This window comes from Petaurus breviceps, unplaced genomic scaffold (genome assembly GCF_028583685.1).
Source record: "Petaurus breviceps papuanus isolate PSGF00001 unplaced genomic scaffold, PetGlider_PUasm1.0 128, whole genome shotgun sequence".
NCBI lineage: Eukaryota > Metazoa > Chordata > Mammalia > Diprotodontia > Petauridae > Petaurus > Petaurus breviceps.
This window is the reverse complement of record NW_027185664.1, coordinates 10,833,284-10,842,868: the sequence shown is the minus strand read 5'-3', so window position 1 is coordinate 10,842,868 and position 9,585 is coordinate 10,833,284. Positions and strand designations below refer to the sequence as shown.

General features: G+C 40.7%; 1 pseudogene; it reads left to right on the top strand.

The window, feature by feature from the left end:
• The first annotated feature begins 582 nt into the window (after positions 1–582).
• On the top strand, positions 583–1,732 carry LOC138172239 (general transcription factor IIH subunit 1 pseudogene; annotated as a pseudogene).
• The last annotated feature ends 7,853 nt before the right edge of the window (positions 1,733–9,585 follow it).

The window sequence follows — 9,585 nt, the reverse complement described above, 5'->3', positions numbered from 1 at the left end:
AGTGGGCGAGAAGATATTAAGAATTAAAATCACGAATTGAGAATTCTAAATCTAGCCAGAACGAAGAGAAAAGACGGGCAGCCAACATCCGCAGGAGAGGGGCACAAGGCGGCTCGCTTTGGGCAGGGTCTCACGTGGAATTAATGATGGATTGTTAAGGTGGATGGCGCTTGATCCAGAACCTCGGTGAAGATGGAGCAGAGAACTCCAAGCCATCGGGGCCAAGCCACAACGGAGGAAGAGGCCCCTCGTGGTTTACGTGGCAAAGGGGGCGCCAGCTTTTCCTGACAGGCTGCCGCTGCCCCCTCACCTTCCCAAGGTCACGCTGCCGCCGAGGGCCGGGCCTGGCCTGCTGCAAGTCAAGGCCTGAGAAGCCGCGTGGAGTGGAGTCGTCTGGGGCTGCCCCCTCGGGTCTCACTACAGTCTGCACTGGAAACAGGGGCCAGGGAAGGAGAGCGGGGGAAGCGCAAGAAGCGCCTCTTTGTTTCAGCCCCGTGAAGGCCTGGCCGGCAGGGAGGCGCTGAGTGCCGAGGAATCCTGGGCCCATCATCCCATCGGGAATGCGACAGATGGCCCTGAAGCATGGCAGGCAGCATGTGGGCATTCCTGGCTGACGCCTGTCCCCAAACCCAGGATTGCAGTGGCCCGAGGTGGAACTTAACTTCCGATGTCACTGAGTTCACATCCAGGACTTACACAGCAGTAAAAATTAAATGTGCAGAAAATGGTCCGCATAACAGAAAAAGAGCTTTGGATACCATTTTTGAAATCCCATTATTTTCGTTGGGATCAGCTCAACATAGAGTCAAAAGATCTCTTTGCAGAATATGCCAGGATGGATGAAAAGGGTTTAAAATCCATGGTATCACTAGGAGTGGAAAAAACCCACTACTAGATTTGACAGCTTTGGAAGATAAATCATTAGATGAGGGCTATGGGGTTTCTACTTCCCACTCTTCAAAATCCATAAAGGAGAATAGCAATGCCACAATCATCAAGAGATTTTACCATCATAGTGCTACGGTCCTGGCAGCAGTTCTTGGGAAAAAAATGAAACACCAAATAATCATAACAATGAAAACAGCAGCCCAGATGGGAACTCTGGTGTTACAGACTTTTTCTAGCCACTCGGCAAAAGGGTGAAGTTACAGGAATCCATTGAATATGAAAATGAGAGAAAATAATAACACGAAAACAATCGCACTAAGCCTGAAAAAGTCAGATAGGTATTATCATGGCCCAACTCCAATTCAGTCCCTCCAATATGCAACAAGTCAGTACATTATCCATTCGTTTCAGAGTATTAAGGAAGAGGTGGAAACTTACACACTCGAAACTAACTCAGATTCTTTCAAGTGGTGCTACAAGTAGTACAATCACAGCCCTGTCCTCAGGAGGAGCACTTATGCAGGGCGGATCACAGCAAGCCATAAACTATATGGTGCCAAATGACATTCAGTCAGAGCTCAAACACACATATGTGACCATGGAGGAGATGCTGAGACATATGGGGTCCTATTTTCCAGTTAACACACCATTAGTAGAAGAAAAAGTAGTGAGAATGAAAAGTGATTTGGAATGATTCTAAGCTACTAAGCTCTACCCATTCCAAGAGAAAATTCAGAGATGATATTTGAGCACAAATTTGTTAAGTCACATAGAAGAGATGCTACAGACAGACTACAATAAACTCCACACATGGCGGTTCTGGTCCCTGCTGAAGAAGATGTGAAGGAAACCTGGGCATTAGAGGCTTTGGTCCCTGGGGTGCTCTCTGCAGCACTTGTGGGGATATACCCTGAGCTGCACGGTCAGATGAAGCTGCAGGGATATCTGCAGCCACTGGACTTGGGAGCTGGAACTATTGAACTTGCACAGGAGCTGTTGTTAAACTTAAAAACTGGGAGGCAAATTAAGGCAGAACCAAAACAAATTGAATTGCATATATATACATACATGTATATAGACGCACATACATACATATACATATGTACATACACACACAGGTGGGCATTTGGGGTTAAGTGACTTGCCCAAGGTCATACAGCTAATAAGTGTCAGAGGCTGAATTTGAACTCTGGTCTTCAGAGTTGGAGCTCCATCCACCCTGCTACCTAGCTGCCTTCAAATATATATATAGACACTGTTTACTGCAGCTACTCAAGAACAGCTTTTGATTTGCATTAAGAACTGCTATCAGAAATAAAAAGTAGCTTTAAAAGGGTGAATTGATCAAATCTGGGTGTTTTTTTTTTTTGTCTAGTTGTGGTTTTAAGTATATGGCACAGTGTAGAAATTAAACGTCCTTTTTTCCCCTTTCGCTGAATACTCATGTTTTACTGGATTCTATTTGTACTTTACTGAAACAGGTTTTAAAAAAAGGAGTATTTTAAGTAAAGCACAGAAGCTGTCACTCTAAACATGAGGAGACAGTTGTGGTCAGAGTCATCTTTTGCCCTGTGTTTCCTACGGAAACGAGAAGCAGTAGAATTGCACTGAGCACTTATTTGTGGTTTGGGTCCTGGAATGACACCAGGGGAACAGTTTTGCAGAAAGTTTTGAATTTTTTATGCAGTTTTTTTTAAGAGACAATGGAGCTGCTTGTTTTTGTTTGAGAGCGTATATGCACTGCTGAGATTTTCTTTTTTAAGATGGCAGGTGCTTTGAGGAAACTGCTTTTTTTTTAAGAATTAAAGATCTCACAAGTGAAGAGAACTATAAGAATCATTTACTTATTTTTACCTCTAAGAGAAATAAAGTGTTTCTCAAGTCTGTTTTTCTCCAATCTCTACCTGACTGTTCAACTATTTTTGACAAATCGATCATCATTGCATAAGAAGGAAAGCTTGTGAATACAAAAAAAAAAGTTAGGTATGATAACGTATCTGGAATCTGTGCCATATTTTGTTCCTAGTAGAATCAACTCACTGTTTATCTAAGAATTAGCTGTCTTGAATTAAAAATCATACAAAAAAGTAAACTTGTTTTATACATACTATTTAACTGAAAGGAAAAAAAGACTTCAAGTGACAGGGAACTCACTACATCCCAAGGCAGCCCATCGCACTTGGAGAATGACAATCATGAGAGGTTTCTTGTTTTTTTTCCCTAGTATCTAACAATTGGTCTAAGTTCTGTGATGCCTCATAGAATACACATTTCTCCTTCTCTGTGTTCTTCACATCTTGAAGATATCTATCAGGTGCCACCTAATTCTTCTTTCCTCTAGGCTAAACATCCCTCCAATTCCTTCAATATATCCTCATATGGCATCAACTTGAGACCTTTCACTATCCCATTTGCTATTCTTTGGATAATCCCCAATTTATCAATACCCTTTCTAAAATGTGATATACAGAACTGAGCACAGTAGTCCAGATGTAGTCTGACAAGAGCAGAGAACAGAGTGACTATTGCTTGCCTTATCCTCTGCACTATACTTCTCTTACTATAGCCTAAGATTACTTTATACTTCTTGGTTTCCGTATCAAATTGTTAACTGACCATGAGCTTGTGAGCCATTCAGAAGAATTACTACAGGGGGCGGCTAGGTGGCACAGTGAATAGAGCACCAGCCCTGGAGTCAGGAGGACCTGAGTTTAAATATAGTCTCAGACACACAAAAAACTAGCCGTGTGACCTTGGGTAAGTCACTTAACCCCAATTGCATTACCTTCCCCCTCCAAAAAGCAAAAAAAAAAAAAAAAAAAGAATTGCTACCTAATTGTCTTTTTCTGATCTTGTGTTTGTAAAGTTGATTGTTTTTTGTACACAAGCATAAGACCTTTACATATACCTCTATTAAATTTCAGCTTAGTATATTTGACCCATCATTTTAGCCCAACAAAATTTTAATAAGCTGTATACTTTATACTCCTACTGACTCACCTATACTGGTAAGGGCATGGGCAAAAACACTCTCCAACTCTGCATTTCTAAAATCATATGAAATCACTTTTAGGGTACAGGCACCTGAGAACAGTCTATAGAAGTGTCCAACTAAACAAAGCCTCCAGGTAGCAGAGAAGAAGAAATCCAAGGACAATAATATTGAGAGCAAGTCATGGTTGATGGACTCTAATCCAAGCGCTCCAGGCGTTTCAATGCAATGCAAGAAGGTCTCCAGCCTATTGTGCAGCGTCTGATAAACTGCGGTAGTCTTGGAAAGATCCGTAGATGAGAGATGTTAAATGCTTCCCACAATACTCCATGGGGCCTGAACACATAAAATTACAGTTGAGAAATATTTAACAACATAAAAATTGGATAGAACATAGATAATGTTGATATGTGGTTTTCTAAGTCAATACACAAATTGCAGGGATCTTCATGTATGGTTTAGTGACCCCTGTTTCTATTTGAGCTGGACACCACTGATGGAGATCACAGTTGTATAGAATAAGCAGGTGTGAATAGCTTGTTATCTGGATCATGGGAGGTAGACTCATTGATGAGATCAGTCCTCTGAAGTATTATGGAAGGAAAGCATATTTCCAGTAGAGTGTAAGGACCCCATTTGCATACCCACTTTGATTCCCATAGAAATTATGGTCTTTATAAATGGCCATCCAGTGGCTTAAGAAAGGTTTCTTTGCTGACTAATTATCATAGTTATCCCATTTCATATATGGGAAAAATGAGGCTTAAAGAGTTTAAGTGATTTGCCAAGAGTGACAGAGCTAGTGTTAGGGGTGGAGGATGCCTCAAATCTAGGTCTTCATGATTACCAGAACTCTATCCACTATAGCAAAGAAAAATATCCTTCCCAAACCTTCAACATATACTTGATAGGAAAACATCAGTTGAGAATCCTATCCCAATTTCGTAGTTTATTTAAAAAGTGTTTTTGCATCTACATTCACTTTTCCTTGGTTTGTATAAAGTGAGTTCTGTACGCTCAAAGAGGGAGAGAACTACATCTTATTTCTTTTAGTGACTTGCAAAGCACCATTTAGACATGCCATTACTTTTGGATGATATCTATCAGTCAAGCATTTGAGCGTCTTCCGCATACCAAGCATTATGGGATATACCAAAGAAATAGTACATGAACATGATCTCTTCCATTCAGTTAGGGAGACAAGTAGTATATATGAAAGAATTGGAAATCAACAATTTATGCAACAAAATGCCGAATTTCTTATAATCCAAAGCTGAAATGTGGGATACAAACAGTAAGAACTACGAGTAGTCAGGAAGAGGAGAGATCGAAGTTAGTTGTCATTATGAGGAAAGCCTTCCTAGGACTCAAACTTGACTTTGAAAAAAAATCAGAATTTGCATTACTGTGTTTCAACTTTAGCTCATCCATTTGAGTAATTTCTTCCCACACTGGAGATCACACAACCCACCCATGCCTTCTCATCCTAAGAAACTCTGAGTTTAGGAATCCCTTCTCCAGGGGTTCACCTATTTGGCACTCTTGACATCACATGGACATCTGTGAAGCACTTGAGCTAGCTATATTTTTCTTTAAATAAATGATCAGCACACCTCCTTTTCAGATCATAGATTTCTTTGATGATACCCATTACCCCACTTCTGCAAAGTTCTTCACTGGTGATGTATTACAACCTACTTGTACTCAGAGCAGGGAAGTCTCTTAAATCAGTCCAATAATACAAATATTGTAGACAATGAACTGGGTCCAGAATGGAATAGGAGGAATAGAATGAGCTGGACTGCTTATGGACAAGGTCCATTTTTTAAAGCACCAAAATACTTCAAATGAAGCTAGATGGGTAGACATCATTAAATGTCACAGACTCTGGAGAATAACATTTTGGGTTACTCACAGGACAATGGAAAGATACATGGTGGGCATGAGAGCAAGGGTTTTGTTTTGGGGGAATGAGTGGAGGGTATTCTGGGGAACAAAGAATATAGTAGCACCAAAAACATAGAGAAATCAATGGATATGCCAGGGATCTTCAGGAGGCAAGTGAGGAGTTGGGCCTGAGTAGTTTGTTATGCTGAGGACTCCTGTTCCTTTGGCCTCCGTGCCCACTTCATTGTACCTAGAACGAGTCTGGTACATCAGAGGTTAGAACAGTGCCCAGCACTACTAGGCTCTGAATAAATATATGCTAACATTACATACTCAGTAACTGTTTGTGGAATAAACATGGAAGGCAATATTAAGCAAATAGATATTAAAAGAATTAGAGCATCAAGGGTGCTTGGAGATTATTTAGTCTAGCCATTTCATTTTACAGACAAGGAAAGTGATGCTCAAAGAGCTTATGTTATTTACCTAAGGTCACACAGGTAGGAGGCAAAGCCATGGTTTGAACCCATGTCCTACTGACTAAAGTCTTCTTTTTCACTCTTTGGAATTGTCTCATATAATAATTATGCAGAAATACCATGAGTAAACATAGTTCCACTGCCCCTTGGCCTCAGAGAGGTGGTTAAAACTCCATGGTTTTAGGGATAAAACCTTTAGAACTAAACTGGACTTCAGAAATTTCATGGCAAGCAGAAAGTTAGTATAGAGGACTCCACTGCCCTGGGTTAAAGAATAGAAGAAAGGGCTTGAAAGAAATTAAATTAAAGATGGAAAGTACACAGGGCTATGTAATTGCTGCAATAACTAAGTGTTATTGTTGAAGTTTAATGGAGATCATTACTTTCTCTTTCCAGGAGCTAAAGTGCATATAAAACTACCCAGTTTGTGACCTAGTTTTTTTTCTTAAACCATTTATTTCGCCCAGGAAAAAAAAAAGAAAACAAGGAAGCAATTATGGTTTTATTATCTTATCACATAATTTGTAAAGAATGAGCTGTGCTTTTCTTTGGTGTGATAACTTTAAGAAACTATCCCTGAGTCAGAAGACAGCAAAGTTACAAAGGATAGTGTTAGTGGAATAAATGAAGAAAAATTGCTTTTAAAGTTTGACTGTTATAGAATACAATCTGACTGAATCATCATCAACATACACAGAATAACCACTGTAGGCAAGACATGATGCTAGATGCTCTGACAGGTATCCCTCCCAAGATACATCACAAGTCCCCCTTTTCGTGGATTAATGAGGATTTATTGAAGTGCTTGTGCATCCGTTGCTTCATACAAGAGAGTGAGTCATTTTTCAGTTGTGTCTGACTCCTCATTGACCCCATTGGGGGTTTTCTTTTTACCATTTTCTTCTTCAGCTCCTTTTGCAAATAAGGAACTGAGGCAAACAAAGTTAAGTGACTTGCCCAGGATCACACAGCTAATAAGAATCTGGAGTTTGAAGATGAGTCTTCCCACCTTCAGGCCAGCACTCTATCCACTGTACCACCTACCTACCTTGCAGAGAAATAGTCATCGTAATCCACACCTCTGATTTTACGTCTTAGTTTAGACGACAAGCTACCCACGTGAGAGAAAATAAAAATCAAATGCTAGAACATGTGGTGCAGACTATGTGCTAAAGAGAAGGAGATTTGGGGGTGTGGAGGAAAAGTTTTTGTAGAACAAGTGGGTCTTGAAGCAAACAGAACTTGATAGAGAAGAGGTACCAGCAGATGGCACCAGCATTAAAAAAGGCACGAAAATGAAGCTAAGCATATGTGGGAGCAGGCTGGAGTCAAGAGTCCTCACCGGGCTAAAGTTAGATAGGCAAGGACAACTTTTGAATGCCAAACTGAGAAATTTGGCATTGGCAAGCAAAGGAAAAGGTATTATAGATTCTAAACAGGAAATAAAGTGATATTTTTAAAATATTCATCTTATCACAGTATGTAGAATGGACTGGAGGGTGGGGAGATCAGAACTAGGAGGCAAATGCCATAATTCAGGGTTGAGGAGATGAAAGCACAAAGGAGGACTGGGAGTTGGGAGAAAGGCTGAATGACTCAAATTTTGAGCCTAGCTAGAGACTAATTGAATGGTGGTATTATTGGCAAATGCAGAAGATGAGAAGGGGAGTAATTCAGTGAAGAATGGAAGTGGAAAAAAAGATAAATATATTTGGTTTTGGACACTGGAGATAATGCCTGAACAACCAAGTGGAAAACTAATCCAATTGAATATTCGCTGGGTTGCTCTTATTCACTGCTTACTACGTAGCAGCTAGATGCTGCAGTCTATGGATCACTAGGTCAAGAGTCAGAAAGACCTGAGTACTAATACTAGCTGTGGGACCCTGGGCAAGTCACTTAACCTCTATCTGCCTTACTTTCCCCACATGTAAATTGGGATAATTAAAGTACATACCTCCCGGGAATGTTGTTGAGGATAAAAGAAAGGACTATATAAATACTATATGTATATGGCACTCAGACATATTCCCAACTCTCCTGAATATCTTCCAGGATATCTAATAGCTCCTTTGAGCCAAATTCTATTTTGGATTGCTGTTTGCAATGCCTTCCCTCATCTGTATTTCCTCTTGCTATACTACAGAATTTCAATGGCATGAGTAATTTAAGGTCCCCCAAAAGGTAAAGACTATTTGCTCTCATCTGAAAAGAACATGGAAAAGCCTTTTTAAAAAATGAAGATGATTGCCTCCAGGATTAAGGCTGGTGGTTTTAGATATAGTGAATAATATTGAAAATAAAAGGCACAATTTTCTTTTTCGTTCTTAAAAGTTACTAAATATTTTCAGTATTTGGTGACAAATTTACCCCTCCCCCACCTTAGAGAAATTTCTCTCAAATGAAAAGCTTCTATCTCTGTGTTAACAAGAATAGCTTTTGAGATGGCTATGGAGATCTCTATTTCATGAAACAATGAATCCTGGGTGAATATATACCCTTTTTTAGGAGAGAAAGTGAACTGTGGGAGATTCATTTTTAAGGAAGTTATTTATTCTAATCAATTGAAAGTACTGCATTCCAATAGCTTGGTATGATAGATAGAAGTCTGGCTTCACAGAATACCTGGATTCAAGTCTCGCACCTAACACTTATTGGCTGTGTGAGGTCCTGAAAGCCCCTTAATTTCTCAAGGCCTCGAGCAACTCTAGAATTCTTAAACTTTAGAATAATTGCTGACCTACACTAGGCAAGGGAACTTACTCACTAGAAGTTCCCTTCACCAAAGAAATTATTTACCCAGAGAAAAACAACTAGTGTTTTTTATGAGAAAGACTCTTTACTGATGCAGATTGACCCTGGCTCTTCAGTGTATATTCTCAGGGCCTTGAAAGGTAATAGACTTGGTCACGATGGTGGAGTAGAAACAGGACTTCCACAGGGCTCTGGCTTCCACGTCCCCCAATTCAGGTAAAAGGGGATTCTGAACAAATTTTGGAGCTACAGAACCCACAAAATGACACAGAGAAGCTAACATCCCACTGAGGACAGCCCAGCAAGCTGGCAGGAAGTGTCTAGTGCAGTGCTCTGGGAGCCAAGCCCAGGCATAGGAGCTGGAGGTTTTAGCCTCAGGAAGGGCCTGACCAGCCACTGGCTAGAGGGACTTCAGATCACCAGCAGCTGTGGTGGTTTCCAGAATTATCAACCCATAGTTGCTGAGGACAAGGTGAGAGGTGAGTGCAATGTGGACTTTGGGATCCAGTAGTTCGGGAGTGCAGTCAGCCTTTGCCCCCAGGGTGAGAAGTCGCTGAGGCACCATGTCCGTGCAGCCTCAGCCAA